Source organism: Eretmochelys imbricata, chromosome 9 (assembly GCF_965152235.1).
Source record: "Eretmochelys imbricata isolate rEreImb1 chromosome 9, rEreImb1.hap1, whole genome shotgun sequence".
NCBI classification, from domain to species: Eukaryota; Metazoa; Chordata; order Testudines; family Cheloniidae; genus Eretmochelys; species Eretmochelys imbricata.
The window spans coordinates 86,198,229-86,223,806 of NC_135580.1; positions in this window are offsets into that span (position 1 = coordinate 86,198,229).

The window sequence follows — 25,578 nt, forward strand, 5'->3', positions numbered from 1 at the left end:
ACGGTCCCATAGATCCAAGTCTTCTGTTTCAGAAAGAGGTACAGCGTGGACAAGAGCAGTGCGAGCTTTCCTGGGAGGATGATTGCTAAGACTGAGAAGGTAATGCAGTTCACATCTCCATTTAATCTTTGGCTTCTCTGCTGAGACTGGAAAAGGATGTCAGTAAATATGAGTTTTGTTAGTGCTTATAATGCTATGTTCACTTGACCACTTATAATAGGATTGAGAGTATCGACTCATTTCACATTAGCCACCACAAACCCTTCATAAAGTAATGACTTTTGGTCACTACCAACGTAGGTGCTATACGAATCAGTTATCTAGAAATGAGAGGCTCCCTAGATTAATCTCCTGAGCCATGTAGCCACTCAGTAATGAGCACATTAAAGTGTTGTAAAAATGCATAGGCCCAATCCTGCTGTAAGTACATCTAGAGGGTAGTAGGCATCAGCTGTGCTGCAGATGGACCTATCCAGAGGAAGGGACAGAGCTTTGCAATGGATACATTCTGCAAACCTAAAAAGACTTTTCCATAGATGAGAAATGTGGAACACGGTTGGAGAAGGAGACAGATGATAGAAATAGGCTCCCTGCTTTCCATGCTACACTATTCTTAATTCTCCAGCACTTCAGCCTTACCAAATTCACGGAACAAGTAGTGTCTCTCTTATGCTGCTAAAGGTGAAAGGTGGTTTGAATAGACCAGACTCTTGTTTTCAGAAGTTGTTAGAGGACAGGGATGGCTTTTCTCTGATATTGGGAGTGCTGGAGGGGACAGTCTCTCTAAGTTGTCATTGTCACAGTGGGGGAAGGAAAGCAGGTTGAGGAGGTTAGGAAGCCTGGAGGCTGCTCTAATTTACATGGCAACTGAAGTAACCCTATACTCGTGGAGGATCAGTGTAGTAGAGCTCTGCTAGGCTTCCTCTCTGCCATTCCCTATCCCTGATGTACACCCTACACTAAGGTGATGGGAAGCAGAAAAGCAGTTAGTAAAGGAGTTAGCTCTGCTGGTTTTACACCAGTTGAGAATTCCATTCTGTGACTGATTGCAACCCTGTGTCTACACACTATTGTAATAATCTTTGTACAAAATGTGCCTTGTGACGTGTCGTTTGAAAACTAACAACTCACTGATCAATAATATCATGCTGAAATGTATGTAGAAATATTATATGCAAAGTTATGAATTCCCCAGTATAATGACGATAGCACATGTTCAAACCCACATAACTCTGACTAGGCAGATGTTGTAAACAGGTCTATTCTAATCAAAGAAATATGTGTTTATCTCAATTTTCATGTAAGTAGTAAACAAAGTCCTTGGGACAGCAAGAGGGGGTAAACCAATTTCTCAAAAACAAAGGGCAAGCTGACACGTTTAGCCAGGTGTCATAAAAGGTGATTGGCAATCACCAGTCCAATGGTCATTGTTTGGCAATGGAGGGGGACAGGAACAGATTGATCCACATTTTAGCAAGCAACATGGAACCTCTTTCACCGTGAGACTCCATGGTTCCTCATAGAGGGAAGGAACTTTATCTAGTGGTAACCCTCAGGGAAAATGCATTTCAAAGGGTGTCAGGACTACAAAAGTGAGGGGCAAAAACATCCTTGGTTGGTTGGCTGGCTGGCTGGCTGGTTGTCTTTCTTTCTGTCTTTCACCTAAGAAGACAAAGGAAACCAGCCTTTTGACTTTGGGAGGGTTCCTGACATGAACATTTGGTTAACAATGATGGTGGGATTTTACCTTGAACCAAGTCTAGTTTAAGTTTTAGCTACTAGAAAGAGTTTTATATTTATTTCTCTTGTAACTATTTCTGACTTTAATACCTTGTACTTACACTCACTTCAAATCTGTCTTGTTGTAATTAAAAACGTTTGTTTTATTTTTAAATCAAAATTAATCCAGTGCTTTGTTTAAACTGAGCTATTTGGTAACTCCATTTAAAGTAGCAGGCTGCTGGATATTGACCCTTTGCAGGGGCACGGACCTATAATATCTGAACTCTCCAGGAGAGGGCTGGACAGCGCAGAACACATATTTTGGGGAAAATTCAGGATTGTTGACCGAAGCTGCTGGAAGCCAGAGTTTGGTTGGTGTGTTCCTGAGAGGATGCTGGGGTCAGAGTTGCTGGACTAGGATGCAGCTATACACAGACACTCAGGGTGTGACCTGCATGCTGTTTGGTTGTGTGTGAGCAGCCCAGGGTGAGAGCTACATTAGCAAAGCAATTGTGAGGCACCCAAGGTTGTAGGACAGGTGGTGACATGACCGTTCACTGGTCCGCATTGCACCCCAGAATGTGACACCTTCCACTAGAGGAATTCTGAACTGGTCAGTTACAGCCAGAATCTGGCCTCTTTGTGCTGCTTGAGCAGGATTGTAGAGGAATATCTGGACCAGATCCAGTAGGAAAGAAATTACTGTCAGCCAGAGTCAGATCTTAGATGTGTGCACAACTCCCATTCTCAATGGACACTGCACTCATGTATATGAGGGCAGAATTTAACTTATTTTCTTTGCCTACTGCTCTATTAGTCATATAGGTTTAAACCCAGAAGTCAGATCTCCTTAAAGTCTGTAAATCTCCTTTAGACTTGGTAAGTCACTCATTCTTACATATGCAATCAGCTTGTTAGTAAATTTCTGTTTTGTCTGAATAGTTTATTTATCAACGGACTCTTTGATAACAATTTCTTACATAATAAATGAGTGACACAGGAGTGTTGGCAAGAAATTCAGCTTTATTTCCTACAAGTCCTAGAACATAATGTGATGAGGTGTCTGCCCCACAGCAGGCCTGAAGTGCTTAAGGTGGCTACATGGGCCAATTAACCACTTTGGATGCACCTGGAGGAGGAGTCAGGGAACAAGGACTAATTAGAGATGAAGCTCAGTTAGGAACAGAAGGGGCCTGTATAAAAGTCAGTTGTTGAGAGTAGAAGGAGTCTGCAGGGTGAGAAAAGGCAAGGTAGAAATTACCCAACGGATACAGCAGTAAGGTTTTGGACCCTGCAAACCATGGCTGCTTGTTCTAGCGAACCCAGTTTTGTGGGTGGGCCTAGGTTCCCCTGCCAGCCACTGGAGAAGTGGCACTGTTAGGGGGGTAGTGAAAGAGAACTGTCTTGAACAGTGAGTCCTGAGAGATTTAGATCATGCAATTTCCCTGGAAAGGGAAAACCACAGTGACCTGGCCAGAGGGCCATGTCACGAAAGGGCAGCAGCTGATTCCCAAGAGAGGGAGACTGAGAGGGTGACAGAGTGCGTAACCACAGGAAGGGGCATTGACCTTGCAGATCTAATCCCCAGACTCAGCCGGAAGGAGGCGCTCCAGCAGTGAGTGAAGCACCTTGTGACACATGGTTAGAAACATTTAGGATCTATCATATGACAGGAGTCAGTATCCACTGACTTCCATGCCTATCATTTCAAAATGTATTTCACAGAGCCATAGAATAGACTACAGGGGGCACCATTGTAAATATAACATTTCCAATGTAAAAAGAAAAGGAGTACTTGTGGCACCTTAGAGTACTCCTTTTCTTTTTGCGGATACAGACTAACACGGCTGCTACTCTGAAACCTGTCATTTCCAATGTAGTTCACCTTATATTACAGATACAAACCAAACTGCATTACTTATAAATTCAGAATCCCACTTTCACCTGTTCACAATCTGTTCCTCACTGACTGGATGCTATTCACATAACTATTACTCCTGTTTTGACAAAGTATTTGGAGATGAAAGGAATACTTATAAATTCTTTCTTTACAGAGAACCTAACATTTCTCTGTTTACCAGGAGTTATTAGCCGAAGTTCACATTTACACAGAATTTTACTTAATCCTGAGAAAGCTAAGAATATGCAAATAAATCCCTAACAAAGTACATTTTAAAATGGAAGAAATATCCACCTGCCACTAATTAAGTCTGTAATTTTTTATAAGAAATCAATGGTTGATTATACTAATTTTACCCTAGTGGTAATTGCCACTAATTTTCAGCATATTGTATGTGTCTAAGTCTTATGAATCCCACATCCCCTTCTGCCATAAATATTTCATAAAATATTCAAAGCCAATCCACAGCCAAGTAATAACAAATGTCAAATGACACATTAGGAAGATTCATGGCTATTTTAAGTACAAATTTTATATAAAACCCTAATGCATTTATTATGGTCAGTGTTAAGAATTGATTTCAGCACAGAAGTGTTAGGCAATTAGTATCAGCACCTTTATTTCCAGCTCATTATTAAGGTTGAATTAATAGAGATACCTCAGAGTATATGGTGAAAGATCATTCACATGAGGGTTCGTTCAGGAGCATGTAGACGCTTAATTTCCAAAGGCCTCACCCAAAGTCCATTTGGATTGAATTGAAAGACCTCCATTGACTTCAAGGGAATCTGGATCCAGTCCCAAATCAACTTGTTTTTCCTCCATAAACTAGGTTTATGTAACAAACATACCCAGGGAAGCTTTAAATGTGCATGTTCTCTTTCAGGTTCCAGTGGGAATCCCCCTTTATGTTAAGCATTTTCATAGGCCTCTGGTCCCTGCAGGTTAGAACAGTTTTTGCTGGAGTTCACTTATTAGTTTTAAAGCATTTCTGTCCAACTCTCTGTCCATGTTCATTTCAGGTACTTTCTCAGGTTTCATAGAGTCCAAGGCCCCAAGAGGCCATTGTGATTCTCTAGTCTGACCTCCTGTATAATACAGGCCGTAGAATTTCCTTAAAATAATTCCTAGAGCAGATCTTTCAGAAAAAAAATCCAGTCATGATTTTAATATTGCCAATGATGGAGAATACACCATAAACCTTGACAAATTATTCCAATGGTTAATTTCGCTCACTGTCAAACATTTACAACTTATTTCCAGTCTGAATTTGTCTAACTTCAGCTTCCAGCCATTGGATCATGTTAAACCTTTCTCTGATAGACTGAAGAGTCAATTAAATATTTATTCCCCATGTAACTACTCATAGACTATAATTAAGTCACCCCTTAGCCTTCTTTTTGTTGAGCTAAATAGATATAGCTCTTTGAGTCGAACACGATAAGGTACGTTTTCTAATCCTTTAATCATTCTTGTGGCTCTTCTCTGAATGCTCTCCAATTCATCAACATCCTTCTTGAATTGTGGGCACCAGAACTGGACACAGTATCCCAGCAGTGGTTGCACTGGTGCCAAATAAAGAGGTAAAATAACCACTCTACTCCTACTTGAGATTCTCCCGTTTATGCATCCCAGGATCACATTAGCTCTGTTTGCCATAGCATCACATTGGAAGCTTATGTTCAGTTGATTATCCACCATCACATGCAAAACTTTTTCAGAGTCTCTGCTTCCCAGGATAGAGTCCCCCATCCTGTAAATATGGCCTACATCTGTTGTTCCTAGATGTATACATTTATAGTTAGCCATATTAAATCGCAAATTGTTTGCACCCAATTTACCAACCAATCCAAATCACTCTGCACCAGTGACCTGTCTTCTTCATTATTTACCACTTCCCCGCATTTTTTTTTTGTCATCTGCAAACTTTATCAGTGGTGGTTTTATGTTTCTTGCAAGTCACTTATAAAAATGTTAAACAGTGTAGGGCTATAAACAGATTCCTGCTGGAAGCCTACTGGAAACACATCTGCTTGATGATGATTCCCCATTTAGAATTACATTTTGAGACCGATCAGTTAGCCAGTTTTTAATCCGTTAAATGTGAGCCATGTTAATTTTATATCATTCTAGGTTTTTTAATCAAAATGTCATGTCAGTTAAATGCCTTACAGAAGTCTATTATATCAACACTCAGGTTTCAGAGTAACAGCCGTGTTAGTCTGTATTCGCAAAAAGAAAAGGAGTACTTGTGGCACCTTAGAGACTAACCAGTTTATTTGAGCATGAGCTTTCGTGAGCTACAGCTCACTCACGAAAGCTCATGCTCAAATAAACTGGTTAGTCTCTAAGGTGCCACAAGTACTCCTTTTCTTTATATCAACACTATTATCTTTATCAACCAAATTTGTAATCTCATAAAAAAAATCAAGTTAGTCTGACAGGATCTATTTTCCATAAACATATGTTATTTCCATTAATTATATTACCCTCATTTATTTGAGTCCTGTATCAGCTGCTCCATTATCTATCTTGGGATCGATGTCAGACTGATGGCCTATAACAGCCTGGGCCATCCCATTAAACCTTTTTAAAAAAACTGGTACATCAGCTTTTTTCCTGTCTTCTGGAACTTATTGAAAATCAAGACTAATGGTCCAGCGAGCTCCTCAGCCATTTGTTTTAAAACTCTTGGATGTAAGTTATCTGGACCTGCTGATTTAAAAATGTTTAACTTTAATAACTTTGGTTTAACATCCTCCAGAGATACTAGTGGAAAGGAAGTGTTATCATCACCATATGATGAGTATATCTGGTTCCCCCCCAAAAAAGATTACACAAATATTTATATTTCTGGCTTTTTTGCATTATTATTGTTAATTCTACCATTTCCATCTAGGAATGGACCAATGACATGGTCAGGATTCTTATTGTTCCTAGCATATTTAAGTAACTCCTTATTGTCCTTAACTCTGCTGGGCATAGATTTCTCCTTGTGTCCACTGTTCCCTCTAAGCTGTGTGCGCGCACACAGATCCTAAACCTCGCGCACATGGCGAAATGCTGCACGCACAAAAATTTGCACAGAAGCACAACAATTTGCACAGAAGAAATTTTTTGCACACATGGCCTGTCAAAAATTAGAGGGAACATCGCTTGTGTCCCTTTGTTACTCTTATCAGTTTTCTGCAATTCCTAACTTCTGATTTATATTCATTACTATCAATTTCCCCCTTCTTCCAATGGTTATATATTCTTTTATAAATTTATTTTCTTTAGCTTCCTTAACTTCCTCCCTAACCAGGTCATTTTTTTAACCAGCCTTAAAAAAAAATCCTCGATTGTGGCTTTTTGTGCATCTAGTAAGGCTGTGTTGGGTAGGACACTCTTTTCACTCTTGGTTTCCATTATCAATAACTAAGGAGAGTGATTTCTGATGGGAAATAGCCATGGAATAGGCATAGATTTTTATATTGTCAGTTCCACAGGACATCAAAACACATTAATTTAATTTCTTGTACAGTGTTTCTTTAAAACAACATTTTTTTAAACAATGTATTCATTGGGTACATATGTCCCTGTAGTCTATCATTTTAATTCCTTACAAAAAATGTTATGCAATTGACTTATGAAACAATCCAGTCTAAGTTTAGATGAGATGGGCGAAGTGTGCATGTTATATTGTGATAGCTAGTGATTCCTGGATACCACAGAAGCATTAGATATTACAGTTACTGGATGGATTAATTTCATATTGAATGGTGATAGGCACAAGGTAGGATCTGGCCCTATATTTTTATTAAATGGCTTGTTTTACTTATCAAGCATATAGCTTTGTTTCATGGTCAATTAAATGCATATTCTTAAAGCAATCTTTGATTTGAGAAGAGTATAAATGTCGGTATGGCTAAGGTGTGACATAGTTATAATGACAACAGCCAGGAAAAGTCTCTCTGTTTTGCTTTGCAGCTGTTCATTTCTGAATAAATAAAAATGATTATCTTACACATACTAAGTGTTTGAAGTTTTTACTTTGTTTTCCCACAGATGAATTAATATGCAATTTATTTTTGTTGAACTTTTTTCTACCCTCCCTTCATGAAAAGTATCAGTCCTTAGCAGTTTTGACAACTATAGACATGTTTTCTGTTTTACTCTAAAGATGTCTTGAATATACAGGGTAGAGTTCTTCATATTGTATATCTTAAAATCTACAAAGGTTTGTGCCTAATTGACATTGGTTCATTATTCATTATGTCTCAGATTGTTCACATAGTAAATAATGCATCAAAAAACGTCTTAGTAAGGATAATAGGAAAAAAGTTGTATTCCAAGTTACCAAATTATCATTACAAAAGTAGGGTTGTTTTTATCATTTTTATCAAATGTCATCCTGGTTCATATTGTGACAGAACTTCATTAAGGCTTTTGTGTGAAAGTTTTCCTGTAAATCCATTTATAATTCAGAAAAAAACATTTTTCATTCCAAAGAAAAGACTCATGATATTTATGAGAGAGAGGAGTTCAGACTGGAAATAAATTGTAACTGTTTGACAGCGAGCGAAATAACCAAAACCTTGGATTGTTTCTATTTTCATTCTGTCCATCCTTCCTAACCCGTTTTGCCTTAAATCTCTTTGGTGAAATCATGGCCCCTTTGAAGTCAATGGCAAAATTCTCATTGACTTCTGTGGGGGTAGGGTTTCACTCCCATTGCTTAAGAAGAGGTATGATCTGAGTTAAGGACTAGGAGCCAGAATAATTTCTAATCCCACTGACTTCCTCTGTGACCTTGGACAAATGACATAGATTCTATGGGCTAGTCAGCTGATGTAATTTGACAGAGCTGATGGAGTCCTGTGTTTCTCCCAAAGTTTCCCCCAATCTGTGAAATGGGCAAAACGCGTCATGGAGGTGTTGCAACAATTAATTAATTAATATTGTAAAGCACTTTGTAGAGAAGTGCTTAGGAATTATTCTTATTTATTACAATCAAAAGATCCAGTTCTGCTCCTAGTGACGTCAATTTTACAGTGCTCGCAATCCAAAATCAGAAGTCTCAGATAGACATACCAAGAAAAAATTACTATAAAGCATCTCATTCCTCTTTTCAATGATCAGATACTGGTGTAAAATTAAACAGGAGTAGCAAGAGGCTTCACAAAATAATTTTAAAGCCCTGTATGAGAACAGTTGATATGTTGATTCAGCCACCTGGGTTAATAATTCACAATCAACAATTTCAGGGATTTTTTTGTATTCGCAAAGTGACCATGAAGACACACTGACTTTTACAAATTTTGTTTCCATTTGAAATTTAAAAAATAGTTTTTGGCCTATGAATTGCTTGCAAGATTTTGCAACTGCTATTCCTGCAAGTATTTGATATAAAAACACTGTAACGGGTCACCTTAGTACACTTCTGTTACGAGAGTGAATTAATCTTTACAAGCAATTTATAATTTCACACAAATAAAATGAAGTTTGTTTTACTGTGAAATAATTTAATTTCACAGTTTCACTTTGTGATTAAAGGAATCTCAGCTACAAGCCAAAAATGTGCTTTCTGCAAAAATGTCCACAAACAAAATTCTACTTGCATGGAAACCAAATAGAAGGGTCATAATCATAATCAAATGGCAATTCCTTTAATATTCTTGGATGAAGATTATCTGGGCCCCCTGATTTGGACCCATTGAGCTGTTTGAGTTTTGCTTCTACCTCAGATATGGTAATATCTACCTCCATATCCTCATTCCCATTTGTTATGCTACCATTATCCCTAAGATCCTCTTTAGCCTTATTAAAGACTGAGGACAAGTATTTGTTTAGATATTGGGCCATGCCTAGATTATCCTTGACCTTCACTCCATCATCAGCGTTTAGCGGTCCCACTTCTTCTTTCTTTGTTTTCTTCTTATTTATATGGCTATAGAACCTTTTACTATTGGTTTTAATTCCCTTTGCAGAGTCCAACTCTACTTGACTTTTAGCCTGTCTCACTTTATCCCTACATGTTCTGACCTCAATAAGGTCTGCTCTCTCATGTTTAAGAAGGATGAATTCAAACTGGAACAGGTACAGAGAAGGGCTACTGGGATGATTCGAGGAATGGAAAACCTGTCTTATGAAAGGAGACTCAAGGAGCTTGGCTTGTTTAGCCTAACTAAAAGAAGCTTGAGGGGAGATATGATTGCTCTCTATAAATATATCAGAGGGATAAATACTGGAGAGGGAGAGGAATTATTTAAGCTTAGTACCAATGTGGACACAAGAACAAATGGATATAAACTGGTCATTGGGAAGTTTAGGCTTGAAATTAGGTGAAGGTTTCTAACCATCAGAGGAGTGAAGTTTTGGAATAGCCTTCCAAGGGAAGCAGTGGGGGCAAAAGATCTATCTAGCTTTAAGATTAAACTTGATAAGTTTATGGAGGAGATGGTATGATGGGATAACATGATTTTAGTAATTAATTGATCTGTAAATATTCATGGTAAATAGGCCTAATGGCCTGTGATGGGATCTGAGTTACCCAGGAAAGAATTTTCTGTAGTATCTGGCTGGTGAATCTTGCCCACATGCTCAGGGTTTAGCTGATCACCATATTTGGGGTCAGGAAGGAATTTTCCTCCAGGGCAGATTGGAAGAGGCCCTGGAGGTTTTTCGCCTTTCTGTGTAGCATGGGGCACGGGTCACTTGCTGGAGGATTCTCTGCTCCTTGAAGTCTTTAAACCATGATTTGAGGACTTCAATAGCTCAGACATAGGTGAGAGGTTTTTCGCAGGAGTGGGTAGGTGAGATTCTGTGGCCTGCGTTGTGCAGGAGGTCAGACTAGATGATCATAATGGTCCCTTCTGACCTTAATATCTATGAATCTATGAAACTGAAGATCCATTTTAGGCATCATAAACAGTTTGTAGAACAGCTGTTTATAAAAATGTCAGACTTCCAAAAAGAATTTAGTTTTGATCTAAATAGGAAGATTAATATTAAAATTACCATGGGCAGGTGTGACGTTTGGAGAACAGTTAATTTCCTGATTCGCTGACATACTAGATACGGTCACAACTAAAAGATCTTTGAGGAACTCATCTGTATGAAATGTAAATATTGCACTGGTATAGTCCTTTCGCCATATAATTACACTTACAGAAAATCTGTTTTATGTTGCCTTTAACTGCATATTTCTCCCAGCTATATTATTATTTGACTGTTTGTACTAAATATCAGACTGGTGTGGCAGCATTATCAGCCTCTATTTGGTATTCATATATTTAGATACTTTACCTTTTACTTCTGTTAGGTTTATTGTTGTCTTGTAGTTTGAGTATTTGTTGGCTATGTTTAATCTAGTAAAAATTGTTATTGCTGCTATATATTTCCACAGTACATGCGGTTAATAAGGCTCTTTGGTGCATGTATTACTTTTGTTCAATGGCATCTTACATATTAAACGGCATTACTGCTGATGTTAATGTGTTAAGTGCTTATAGTCTTTGGCCTCTGAATGCTGAGCTTAGCCCCTGGTCAAGATCAGTGGGTTTCCTGATCATCTGAGATGCCAGGGGAGAATTTCATCTAAAATGGTTCAGCCATTTCTGAGAATCAAGTTAGGCAAAACCAACAAACATACAGCCATTGTGTTAAACAAAACAAACATACAGCCATTTTTTTTGCTGAGAAACTTTAGTGCCCTTTATGTTTTGGAGTGAGGACCAAATTTGGCAGGAAGGGCTCACTGTGGTGTTAAGGATGTGCTTTTGCTGTCCCTATAAAAATCTGCCTAAATTTGGTCAAGTTATAAGGCTCTGCAAAAATATCTTTGCAGCATGTATGAACTGAAATGTGTGAATGTGGCAGCTACAGTCTCTGAAGAGTCTGTCTGCACTGGTCATGCTCTATCTTTTTAGCATTCCAGTATGGAAACTAGACTGCATATGTGCCATTCCCACAGATTGACTGAGCATGCTTGAAAACTGCGGTGTAATGTATAGAGACATGGGGGTCGAGTTAAGGTTACACAGGCAACCTTCTGGCGTCTTCTAACTTTTGAATGCCTAAATTTGTAACTTTAATATTTTTTAACATAGGGTTTTTTTAGATGCAACAGAGATATAGGTGGTTCTGGTGAGGGCACCTCTGAATGATAAAACCAGTCTGTTATTAGGTTATATCACCATCCACTCATCCTAGTGAATCACCAATAAAAGAAGGGAAAATTAGCCAGAAAACACAGCCAGGCTCATTTTCTCAAGTTTCCAATTTGTGTCGCATGCATGGAAAAACCATTTGCAACTGCACAGAGATGATAGAGAATCAGCTTTTGAACTCTATGGAACCTGAGGATCCTCATGATAAAATAGGTCTATCACCACTATATAAATCTATGGTATGCCCACACTTTGAACACTGTGTGCAGTTCTAGTTGCCCCAGCTCAAAAAATATATATTAAAATTGGGAAAAGTACAGAAAAGGGCCACAAAAATTTATTAGGGGCATAGAACAACTTCCAAATGAGGAGAGATTAAAAAGACTGGAACTGGTCTTAGAAAAGAGGGGGGACATGATAGACATCTAGAAAATCATGAATGGTGTGGAGAAAGTGAATAAGAAAGCATCATTTACCCCTTCACTGAACCAGGGCTCACCCAATGAAATGAAAAGGCATCAGGTTTAAAACAAACATAAAGAAGTACATCTTTATGCAACTCACAGTCAACCTGTGGAATTCATTGCCATGGGATGTTATGAAGGCAAAAGTATAATTGAGTTAAAAAAGAATTAGATAAGTTCATGGAGGTTACGGCCATCAATGACCGTTAACCAAGATGGTCAAGGATGCAACCCTATGCTCTGGGTGTCACTAAACCTCTGACTGCCAGAAGCTGGGATGGGGTGATGGGATGGATCACTTGATAATCACAATTCTGTTCATTCCCTCTGAAGCATCGAGCACTAGCCACTGTCACAAGACAGGATACTGGGCTTGATGGATGGTTGGTCTGACCCAGTATGGCTGATCTTAGGTTTTTATGATGATACAATCTGCATAATTTTTTTACATGTTCTGTGTGGTATTGATTGTTTCCTTGGTAATAGTTAACATCTAGCAGCCTTTCATTATTGTGGGGAGGGGGGTTTGTTTGTGTTTTGTTAGTGCGTTTGCCCTGTGGTTGGTTTATTGTAATACTGGAGCTAGATGCGCTAAAGATTCATGTGTCCATTCGTGCTACAACCACCAAATAGAAGAATACAGCAGGAACTCTCAGGGTTAAAATAATCCTATTCCTTTTGTCACTAGTCAGAGTGAACTAGGGAGCCTATATTTTATTCTCTGCGATGGCTCTTTTACAATAGCTGCTACTTGTACATGTGCATTGTACCATACTGTCGGTAAACAGGAAAACTTTCAGTCTCTCCTTTTTAATCTGTTTTACTGAACTAAGGAATTTGACAGCATGAGGAGTGAATAGCTCAAGCAACTGGTAAATGGGCTGCTGAACTTTTCATCTCTCATTAATTTGAATCCAGTGCTAGCCAATGCAGTAGTAACCAAACTTTGTTACTATTTGTTGATTGATTGTGCCATGTGTGCATGCACTGTTGCTCTCAATGTAGTCGTTAGTATTACATCACCAATGGTAACTATTGACATCACAGTTGGTAATCTCAGCGAAGAGCCCAAGAACAGGATTGTTCTGGAGACCAAACTGTCTTCTCAGTTTCAGAGATTGACCTCCTACTTGCAGGTGTGACAAAGTTCCTCCTCTACCTTAGTGGGTCGCTTGCGCTTATTGGCGGATTTGCTTGCCTTGGAGCTTCACAGCAGCCCTCAGTTTGGCCATTTTCATGAACCCACAGTCCAGGACAACTCCTCCTGTGTCTGACCAGGAGTTGGGAGGTTTGGGGGGAACCCGGGCCCATCCTCTACTCCGGGTTCCAGCCCAGGGCCCTGTGGTATGCAGCTGTTTAGACTGCCTCTTGGAACAGCTGTGCGACAGCTACAACTCCCTGGGCTACTTCCCCATGGCCTCCTCCCAACACCTTCTTTATCCTCAACAGAGGACCTTCCTCCTGGTGTCTGATGACGCTTGTACTCCTCAGTCCTCCAACAGTCCGCATTCTCACTCTCAGCTCCTCACACACGCACACCACAAACTGAAGGGAGCTCTTTTTTAAAACCCAGGTGCCCTGATTAGCCTGCCTGAATTGATTCTAGCAGCTTCTTGATTGGCTGCAGGTGTTCTAATCAGCCTGTCTTAATTGTCTCCAGAAGGTTCCTGATTGTTCTGGAACCTTCCCTGCTCCCTTACCCAGGGAAAAGGGACCTCCTTCGCTTGCTGCTCAGCTATCTGCTTTCTATTCTCTCCTAAAGCCCCCTGGCCTGGATTTTCTTACTTTTTGACCCTGCTTAGTCGTCCCCACCACGACCGGGCCAGACGCTTTTTTTGTTTTGTTTTGTTTTTTTTGCTGTTTTTTTGTTGCCGTTCGAGTGCTGGTTGGTTGCCAGCTTGCTGCCAGCCCCCTCCCCACGCCTGCTCTCGGACGCCGCTTTTGCTCCAGCTGAAACCCCCGGAGGAGGGGGGGAGGACTGCCGACCCGCTACCCGGAGGAGGGGAGGCCCCCAGACCCAGCCGTTTTGCTGTTGTTTCTAAACCCGTACTGAGCTAGGAAGATTCTTCTTATCTCTGCAACATTCTTGGCCTGCTGAAAGCCTCATTACAAAGCCAGAAGAGAAGATAGCCAACAGAAAAAATCACCCAGGGAAGCTACGAACCGTTGTGGAGGGGGCCGTAAGACTGAGTAATTTTTGAATTGTACTCTCGTGTGGGGGGAGTTTGACTGTATTTTAATTGCGTTCGTAGGGGCACGGTGGTGTGGCACGGAGCTGCCCCCCCGATCCATCGGTGCCCCCCCCAACACTACTACGACCGTCACGGCCCCCCCGCCGTCCGTCCCTGCTGGCAACTTTCCATCTGCCTTTGGATTCAGCTGTTTGCTTTGAATTTTGCCGTTTCAGACCAGACATAACAGCCGACCAAACGAGACTCTTTGGACAAATGTGCATGGGTCCACTTCCTCCCCCCCCCGGACTGTTTACCCCACAGTTTGCCCCGATTACCGGACCCCAATTCCTGTTTTCCTCCCCCGTCCAGTCTGACCCATTTGGCACCCCCCCCCCCGGCCTGCAGCCCAGCAGGGAGAAGTGGTTAATCTGCTTCCCCCTCCCCCTTCCTCCTTCTGGTGCCTCCCCGTCTCTCCCTGCTCACAATGGCGGGGAATGAGAGGGGTGAGGCCCCCCTAACAACCTCAGCTGCCCCTCCCCCACCTACCCCCCTGCCCAACCCCCAAGCCCCCCCCCCACTACTGCCAAAACACCTGGCACCGCCCCCGCTAGGGCATCGGCAGCAGGAGGCACCAGGGCGACTATTGCCGCTGCTACGCCCACCGACACCCCCAGATTCTAGGAGAGCCCCCCCAGTTGGCCGGAAAGGCCAGGGTGTGAAGAAGGGAAAGGGCCCCGCTACAACCACCAGGCCCTCCATGGCAGGGGCTGCCACCACCGCTGTGGCCTTGTCATCGACCATGGCGTCCCTCCGCACTGTTCCCTCCACCAGCTCTGCGAGTGTCCCTCCCCCGGCCCCCAGGGCGTATGCCCGGGCGGTAGCAGCCCTCGCCCCGCCTGCCGCCTCATCATCTCGCCCACCCACCGCCTCCGCTACCATCAGTAGCGACCTGGGCCCCTTTCCCACCATGACCAGGAAGCACGGCGTCCGTTGCCTCCTGGTGCCCACCTCACCCCACGTGGAGACATACGTGCAGGCGTTGGCGAGGGTGGTAGGACCCACGGCTATTGTGGCGGCCTCCAAAATGTATGGGAAGGTCGTCTTTTTCTTAGCATCGGAGGCTGCCGCCCAGGAGGCAGTGGAGAAGGGCCTGGCAGTGGTGGGGAGGGGTGTTCGTTCCCCTGGAACCGCTAGAGGACCTGGGCGTCTGCCTAGTCCTGACCTCTGTCCCTCCTTTTCTACCCAATGCCGCCCTGTTATCTGCTCTCTCCACCCTGGGGAAAGCCGTTTCTGTCATCAGCCCTCTCCCGTTGGGCTGCAAGGACCCCACCCTCCGTCACGTCCTTTCGTTCTGCCGGCAAGTGCAGCTTCTACCGCCACCACCGGCGTGTGACGGAGAGGCGTTTGAGGGGTCCTTCCTGATCCCCTACCAGGGAGCCCGCTATCGGGTCTACTATTCCACAGGAGAGGTCCGGTGCTACCTCTGCCGATCAGCGGGGCATGTCCGAAGAGACTGCCCCTTGGCCCGGCGGGGAGGGGCACCCGAGACCCCCGAGACCTGGCAGGACATGGGCTCCGTTGTTGCCAATGCCCCTGGCCGCCCGGCACCTGAAACCACCTCTCCTCCTGCTCGATCCACCGCTGCTCCTGCCCGGGCCCAAGAGACACCTCCCCTACAACGCCCAGACGAGCAAGGGAGCCCCGCCCTTGCTGTTAACAATCCAGCAGAGCCTATGGAGGAGGGTGCAGCAAAGATATTACCGGGTATAGGAGAGGGCCCGCTCCAAGGAGAACCCCCCCCATGCTGCCTTACCGTTACCCCCCGAGTCCCTGAACCATCACCTCTGCCCCCTCCACGACCCCTGCTAACCAGCCCCCAGACGATGCTATGGAGGGCTGGACCCTAGTCCAGGGAAAGCGAGGCAAGCGGAAGGCTCGAGCTCCGCTGCACCCATCTGATGTGGAGGCCCCCTGGAAAACCAGGAAGGGAGGCACTGACACTGAGCCTTCCGCTATGCCCACAAGTGAAATCCATCCACCGGTGTCGGGAGGGGAAGACAAAATAGCACTGGAAGGTAGGATCTTCCCTCCATGGGAGACCCTCCCCTCCGAGAACCCTGAGGAAGCCCCTTCTGCCCGAATATCACCCACACCCCCCACGAACCCCGAAGCGACCGTCGTAGCGGGCGCCAGAGGGGAGACCCCCAGGGTGGCAGAAGACGACCTCTCCTCCATGTCTGAGGAGATCGAGGCCCTAGGTTTGACCCCGGTCACCCAGGGAGAGGATGACCTACTGCTGGCTGGCCTCGATCTGGGCAACCTCACCCCAGTCCCCCTTTCCCCATGCTCCCTCCCCCTAACCGCCTTCCCGGGCGGGCACCCTACAGAAGGTAGTCCACCACCTGATGCCGTGGCTGCCAAATCCACCACAGAGCCTGCGCCTAGCATCACTGGGAGCCCCCTCCCCAGCCCCTTAACTCTCAAATCTGTTCGGGAGGCGCCACATCTCAGCTGCTTGCCTCTCAAAGCCCAGAGCCTTGGCTCTGCCCCTGCCCCTGACCCCACCCCCACCCCAGCCCTGTCCCTGGCCAATCCACCTCCTCCTGTAATGCTATTGCCGCCCCTGGGGTTATTTCTTTTCCTTTTCTTGCGGATCCCCCACAAGGAGCAGCCTTTGCATTTTCCTGCCGCGACCCATTAGGAGCTGCAGTTTTCCCTCCGCCACCACCTTTTACCCCAAGGCTTGAGATGGACCTAATAACTTTAGCCTGTCAGACGCCCCGTTGGCGGTCCGCAACCTGCCTGCCCGCCTCAGTGGACGACGAGGCTGCACCAAGGGCCCCGCCAGGGAATAACCGAGAAATCGCAACCCCCCCGCCCCGAGCTGTGAAAAGTGTTGCGGGAGTTTTAAGAAGACACCCGTGGCTCCCGCAACAAGTTACAGCTAGCTCTCCAGCAGTGGGGGGACTTTGACCAAATCCTCCAAGCCACAAGGGCCCTCATAAGGGAGGGTAGAGGGACAGGAAGGCAAGGTGCCGTGGCCTACGGGCGGGTCCTCAGTTTCCATGATAATTTAATCACTTACGGGATGGGTCACGGATTGTTGCGTGACCCGCTGGGGGCTGCGAACACCCCTGCCAACAAGGAACCCCCGCTCCTCCAGCCCTCCTCATGACGCCTCTCATTATCGCAACTTTGAACACCCGGGGCTGTAGGATGGCTCTCCGCAGGTCCCAGGTGCTCTCTTTCCTTCGGGAGGGAGGGTATTCTGTGGTTTTCCTGCAGGAAACCCATATGGATCCAACTGCCGAGGACAGCTGGTGGCTGGTGTGGGGGGTCTACTTTAGCCACTTCACGCTTCGACAAGCTGGAGTGGCGACCCTGTTCTCCCCCGACCTACGGCCCGAGGTGCTAGGGGTCACTGAGGTCATGCCGGGCCACCTGCTGCATCTCTGGGTCCGTATGGAGGGGCTCGTGATCAACCTCGTTAACATCTATGCCCCAACAACGAGCCCGAAGCAGCGGGTGTCCGCCTTCCTCAGCACCCTAGATTCTCACAAGGGCCTAGTCCTGGGAGGGGATTTTAACACCACCCTCAAGGAGCAGGACCGTTCAGGGGCTGAGCTGAGCCCGGCTGCTGCGAACATTCTCAGAGAAATAGTTGAACATCACTCCCTAGTGGACGTCTGGCATGACCATCACCCAGATGACACTTCCATGTTCACTTTTGTCCGGGTGGAGGCCCATCGGTCACACCACTTCCAGCTGGACCGTAGTCATTTATCACGTTTCCATCTTTCACGAGCCCACTCCTCCAACATTTGGCCGGCCCCGTTCTCCGACCATCATCTAGCCACCATAACAGCCTCCCTCCATGCGGAGAGGCCAGGACCGGCCTATTGTCATTTTAACAACAGCCTGTTGGAGGATGAGGGCTTCATGACGTCTTTCCGGGAGTTCTAGCTGGCCTGGCCAGAGCAGCGGCGTGCCTTTCCCTCGGCGCGGCCATGGTGGGATCTAGGGAAGGTGCACATCAAGCTCTTCTGCCGTGACTACACCCAGGGCACCAGCCGACAGAGAAATGCGGCGATAGAGCAGTTGGAACGGGAGGTCTTAGAGATGGAGAGGCGTCTGGCTGCCAGTCCCGAGGACCCGTTTCTCTGCGGAGCATGCCGGAAGAAGCAGGAGGAGCTCCGGGTTCTTGAGGACCATCGGGCCCGAGGTGCCTTTGTTCGATCCCGCATCCGCCTCCTTCGGGAGATGGATCGCAACTCCTGCTTCTTCTACACCCTGGAGAAAACGAGGGGGGCCAAGAAACACATCACCTGCCTTCTAGCAGAAGACGGCACCCCCCTCATGGATCCAGTGGAGATGTGTGGGAGGGCCCGTGACTTCTACACAAGCCTTTTCTCCCCGGATCCGACTGATCCTAGTGCTTGCAGGGTGCTCTGGGAGGAACTCCCCACGGTCAGCATGGGCGACCGAGACCGACTAGAGCTGCCTCTCACCCTGGCCGAGTTCTCGGAAGCCCTCCGTCACATGCCCACCAATAAATCTCCGGGCATGGACAGGCTGACCGTGGAGTTTTACCATGCGTTCTGGGACATCCTTGGCCCAGACCTAGCCACTGTCTGGGCCGAGTCTTTGCAGGGTGGGGTCCTCCCTCTTTCGTGCAGGCGAGCGGTGCTCGCCTTGTTGCCGAAGAAGGGGGACCTCTGCGATTTACGAAACTGGCGTCCCGTCTCGCTCCTTAGCACGGACTACAAAATCGTAGTGAAAGCAATCTCGCTGCGGCTAGGGTCCGTGCTGGCGGATGTGATTCACCCAGACCAGACCTACACTGTCCCAGGCTGCAGCATTTTTGACAACCTATTTCTAGTCTGAGACCTTTTGGAACTCGGGCGTAGAGACAGTCTGTCATTCGCCCTCCTGTCTCTTGATCAGGAGAAGGCGTTCGATAGAGTGGACCATGGGTACCTCCTGGGCACTCTGCAGGCGTTTGGATTCGGACCTCAGTTTGTGAGTTTTCTCCGGGTGCTGTACGCTTCCGTGGAGTGTCTGGTTAGGCTCAACTGGACCTTGACTGAACAGGTCAGCTTCGGGTGAGGAGAACGGCGGGGTGCCCCCTCTTGGGCCAGCTGTACACTCTGGCGATTGAGCCCTTCCTCTGTCTCCTCCGAAGGAGGTTGACGGGGTTGGTGCTGCGGGAGCCGGAGCTGCGGCTGGTCCTGTCGGCGTACGCCGATGATGTGCTCCTCGTGGTCCAGGATCCGGGTGACTTGGCGCGGGTGGAGGCTTGCCAGGCCGTCTATTCGGCAGCCTCCTCTGCCCGAGTCAACTGGGTCAAGAGCTCTGGCTTGGTGGTGGGGGACTGGCGACAGGTGAGCTCCCTCCCACCCGCGCTTCAGACCATCCGGTGGAGCGCGGGTCCGCTGCTCTACCTAGGCATTTACCTTTCTGCCACGCACCCTTCTCCGCCGGAGAACTGGCAAAATTTAGAAGGCGGGGTGATAGAGCAGCTCCGGAAATGGACGAGGCTAGTCCGATGTCTCTCCCTCCAAGGGAGAGCGCTGGTGCTTAACCAACTAGTCCTGTCCATGCTCTGGTACCGGCTCAACACCCTGGTCCCGGCCCCGGGTTTCCTGACCAACCTCCGGACATCGATTCTAGAGTTCTTTTGGTCAGGAATGCACTGGGCCCCTGTTGGGGTTCTTCATCTACCCCTGAAGGAAGGAGGGCAGGGCCTGGAGGTCCATGTCTTCTGCCTTCAGGCCCTGCAGAGACTCCTCTATAGTGCAGGTAGTTCGACGTGGAACATACTGGCGCACGCCTTCCTATGCCACTTCCAAGGGCTCCGATATGACCGGCAGCTCTTTTATCTCTGTTCGAGAGGTTTTCCGCAAGACCTCTCCGGGCTGCCTGTCTTCTACCAGGACCTCCTCCGGGACCTGGAAACTGTTTTCAAGGACCAGGTCCGCGACGGCCACCGTGGGAGCAGATCTCCTCGTGGAGCCCCTGCTACACAACCCCCAGCTCCATGTGCAGGTGGCGGAGTCCCACTCGGTGCGCCAGAGTTTGGTCCTGGCAGAAGTCACGAGAGTCGGAGACCTCCTGGACTATGACCGGGGAGACTGGCTGGATCCCCTGACACTCGCTAGGCGCATGGGACTCTCCAGACCTCATACCCCCCCCGGCGTGTACTTCAGGAGGTGATGGCCGCTTTGATGCCCGCTGCTTGGGCTTATCTCAACCGAGCCCTGCGCGAGGGCGCACCCCGCCCACCCTCTACCCCAGGCCCACCGGACCTTTCAATTGGGTCCCTACCCCGTAGATCCCAACAAACCCTTCACCCTTTCACTGCGAGCCTTGGTCAGCTTCCAAACCATGCCAAGGAAACATCTATACACACTCATGCTTCACACCCTTCACACCCTCACCCTGGTGTCCCACCCCGATACAAAGTGGTGGGACCTCCTGCCACCTTTGGAGGGTGAGTAACCCCGGTGGGCCAGCCTGTATTCCACCTTGGTCCCGAGGCCCATAGGGGACATCAGTTGGCAGCTCCTTCACGGAGCTGTGAGCACGGTGTGTTTTTGACGCGGTTCACCCCCATCCCGGATACTTGCCCTTTTTTCAACGTGAGGGAAACCCTGGCGCACGTATATTTAGAGTGTGCCAGGCTGCAGCCCCTTTTCCGACTCCTCACAAATATTTTATTATGCTTTTGGCTGCATTTTTCCCCTCACCTTTTCATTTACACACTCCCCATCCGTGGCCCCACAATGTCGCGGGATCTCCTGGTTAACTTCCTCCTAGCCCTAGCTAAAACAGCCATCTATAAAATCAGAGAGAGGAGGTTGGCCCATGAAGCTTCCTGCAACTGTAGGGCCGTTTTCCGATCCTCAGTACACTCACGTATCTGGGCGGAGTTCCTCTGGGCGGTGTCCACTGACTCCCTTGATGCCTTCGAGGAGCAGTGGGCACTGTCCGAGGTTCTCTGCTCAGTGACCCCATCCGGTTCCCTCCGTCTGACCCTTTGATTGAGGGGAAGGGTGAGAGACCCCAGCCCCAGCCATTGCTGCTGTGGATACCATCATCACCACCACCTAGGAGGGGCCCTTTCACACATGGGTGCATGCCGCCCCCAAACTGCCCACCCCACAGCCTTGCCCATCTTGTTGGGCACTCTCAGGAGAGGAATAGTTGGTGACACTGGGCGTGGCACTAGGTAACTCAATGGGGTGAAAGACCATGAGTGTCGAGGAAGCCCCCCAGCTCTGGGCCCAGGCAAGCCTGAACACTTCTGTCCCCTGCAGGTTGCTGTGTTATACATTGCGTTTGCTTTATTTTTGTTGCATAGTTTTGTTTTATCTTCTTTGGTGATTTGTGTAAATGTGTTACGCAAATAAATTTTTTTCTGCTTCAAACAAAAAAAAAAAAAAAAAAACCACCACTCTCCTGTAGCCATCTGGCCTGACCCTGTCACAGAACACACCCGCTTTGAGATGATTCCCCTGTTTGCAATTACATTTTTAGACCTATCAGCACATATTAAATGGATTAAAAACTGAAAAAAAAAATTACTCTCCTATAGCCATCTGGCCTGACCCTGTCACACAGGCTAAGGTGCTGTGTCACTATCTCTGAACGTGCTCTGTTTTCATGTTATTAAAAAGCAGAATTGCATCTTGAACAGTGAGTCTTGAAATTTTCAGATGCACTGAAAATTCACTTTATAACTTAAAAAACCAGTTGAGTCAAATCATTTTAGAAGAACAGAGAAAATAAATCCAGATTAACAGCTGACATAATTTCTCATAAGAAAACAGAACAAAATAAACCAATAAATTTTTCTTTCATTAAAATAAATAAAACCTTTATTTGTCTGGTTATAATTGAGCTGATGCTCTGTTTGACCTTTTATTTAGTTATCTCTTAGTCTACAAACCCAGTGGTGTTAAAGTTCCAGGAGAATGATTTTCAGAGAAATCCTCTTCACTATGTTTTAGCCTCTCATCATGACCTGACATTACAGATCACTCAGCGGGAGCTGTCTCAATACATGTAGGCTGTTCTCTGAAAGGAAAGTGCCTGTCCTTTGCTTGGGGAATATTAATCATTCATCTCTCATATTCAAACTTCCCCATTACTTAGTTAAAAACATCCCAGTTACACTGAAATGCTTTCTGAACAAATGCTGAAATGAGGACAGCTTTGATATTTGAAAAAAGTAGTAGACCAAGGTAGGCCATGCTACTAATTTCAGAATCTATGTAAAAGGTCCTTCCCAGGGGCCAGTATTGTAGTATTAAACAATTTCCCGTGAGGTTAGTGTTGTATTATAGCACAGGAAGCTGGCAATGTTATATAACAGTCTTTTCTGCTCGGAATGTGAGGGCAGCAATAGCTTAATTATCCCCTGGGGTCACAATTTAGAGGAGGACTAGCTGCTGGTCTTAATGCAGACAGCAGTAGCCAGAGGAGGAAAATTGCCATTTCAGACTGGTTCTGTCTGCATCTCTGCTTCCACAGTCAGACTGTTTACTGAAGCATCTGACTAACCCCGTTAGGAGGTGATATCAGTGTTGTTTTTTTAACCTGAAGGAGGACTGAGTAAGGTGGCAAAGATGTAAATGGTAGGACATGTTCATAACGGAAAGTCTGAGACTATGTCTGTCAAATCAAAATCATCTCTCCCTGTTCCAAGAGTGTATTACTATTCACCCAAACACAAGACAGTATCAGGTAGGCAGGGTGTTCTGCTGTAGAGTGATGACTGCGGGGAATGTCAGCCTTTCGTTCTTCCACTGATAATATGCCCCAGACTGCTCCAACGTTGATGCAAGTAATCTCATTCCCTAAAAGCCTCCTGGGCAGAAGTGAGCTTGATGCTAGTATTGCTCTGTGTTTCTGCTAATGACAGAACAGCCTAGCTCATTATTTTGGAATAATATTCTTTCAAATTTTTTTCCCCCCTTAAGCTATTTCTATACATTTCCCCTCTTATACCTCTCAGTATTGCTGCTGTTCAAATAGACATTTGAGTTCCCTCTTGGCTTCATCCTCTCTGTCTGTTGGGAGAAAGTAAAATGCAATCACCAGAGTAGATAGGTGAGCTCATGGATGAAACCCTGGTCCCACTTGAGTCTGTGAGAGTTTTGTCATTGACTTCAGTGGGTCATGATTTCACGCCCATCTCTTTAAAATCCCACTACTAGTGAGATAATTTGGTAAACCATGGTTTACCAAATTGTCTCCTCCACAATCCTTACGCCATTCTTATATATCTGTTGAGTTATGGTTCCTATGGGACTTTTTGCTGCTAGTTTACATGCTACAGTTCATAAAAATACATTTCTCTTACAATTTCTTCCTTAATTTCCTTTATAAAATGCCACCCATGGCTGCTGTATAACTTCTATAAAACTAACATGAAATACAACAGGAGGAGGTGGTCCAAATGCAAGACTGAATGAGGAAATGGGGACAGGGAATGGGATAAATCTAGGGTCAAGAGCAGTCATATTAAAAAGCACTTCAGAAAAAAAAATATTGTAGGTGCCTTATAAATGTGAAAGGAGATGGACTAAGACCACAGTTAAGAGTGAGTAAATGCCAAGCAATAGGCCCCACCGTAAGAAGGGTATGATCACCAGCAGCCCCATCCCTCCCCAAGACACAATGGTGGCATCCCTGAAAGACAGATGATGTTTCAGACACACACAGTATCAGCTGAGGAGCAAGGAGGAGATCTTGAAGTCCTCCACTATTAAAGGCTAAATAGTATTGCTGGAGTCACAAACAAACTTTCTCCACTTGTTGTGTTGCTGCATTTGCTGATACCAGTCTCTTAAGCACACAAAAATATTTCTCATGAGCGATGCATTTTTCCACTATATATCTTAGGTCTTTTCCCATTCCTGAATCTCATAGTAGAGCACAATTTCCATAATGCCCCTTCTGAAGTGAAAATGTCACTTTCCCCAGACCCCAAAAACACGTGGTTCCCTAATGTGGAAACAGAGCCAAGGTCAGTCCCTTATGTAAGCTAGTGTTATTGGACTTACCTAAATCAGAGAAGGTTTTGCACCCACTTACACCACTTCTGGGTGTTCCATGTGCTCTACATTTACATCTGTAACTTAACATTACAACTCACAGTGATTGCGGGAAATTACTTTCAAAACAAGCAGGTACACGTCAGTGATACATATTATAAAATTAACATACAGTAACCCACCACCTTTGAAATCCATTCTCCTTGATAATCTGGTAGGGCCTTGGTTTGCTAGTTTCCAAGCCATAATGCAGTCCAACCTAATTGGTTTCACTTTTTGTTGCATTTTTTTATATACTTTGGTTTACTTCGTTCCCACAACTGGGCAATTAATATCTCCTTCAGGACAACCATGGTCATTTTATGCAACCCATTGTGGGTTTGTACTTTGTTTTAACTTTTGTAATACAATGCCTATTCTCAACGACTATAGGTGATATATAAATCCACTAAATAAATCAATAAGCAGCTCTAATAAAATCAAGGGGCTCATTAGTGTATTCAAGAAGAAATGCAGCCCCAAATAATTCTGAGAGCAAATAAGAGATGGGCCTGAAACAACAAATTTCCAGTCCAGATCTGGAAATTCCTGGAATTAGTGGGTCCCAGGGGATCTGGGTTTTGCCTCAGGCTTATCTCTTATGCCAAATACTTGTTCTTGACCACAGAAAGCTAAATTATTGGGACCGAGTCACAGTGGTGCATGAGGTATGGTGCAGAGCCGTGTCAACCTAGTAAGAGCTCCAGGACACCCTATCCATAGTGTCTCCTTGAACGCAGAGTGCACCTGCTGCACCTCTTTTAAAGTGTGTCTTGAACCCACCTTGTGCCCACCCTAGTGGCAACAGCAGTGTTGGTCCTTATGCTTCCTGAATGCAAGAACCCATTTGTACGTCTCCCTTGAGTGGACGGGGTACTGGGAAGTAGAACATCCATGTGCACTTTGCAAGGACTAGGCAGATTCTGGCCCGAGGTAAATGCTCTGTGCTCATTAGTGCCCTATGGGACTCAAGGATGACAAATCCCTAGTTTAGGAGCAGAGTCACTTCAGTAAGCACAGATACGCTGCACTTCCCCTCCAGGGGGAAAGGCTGGGACTTAGATGTTGGTC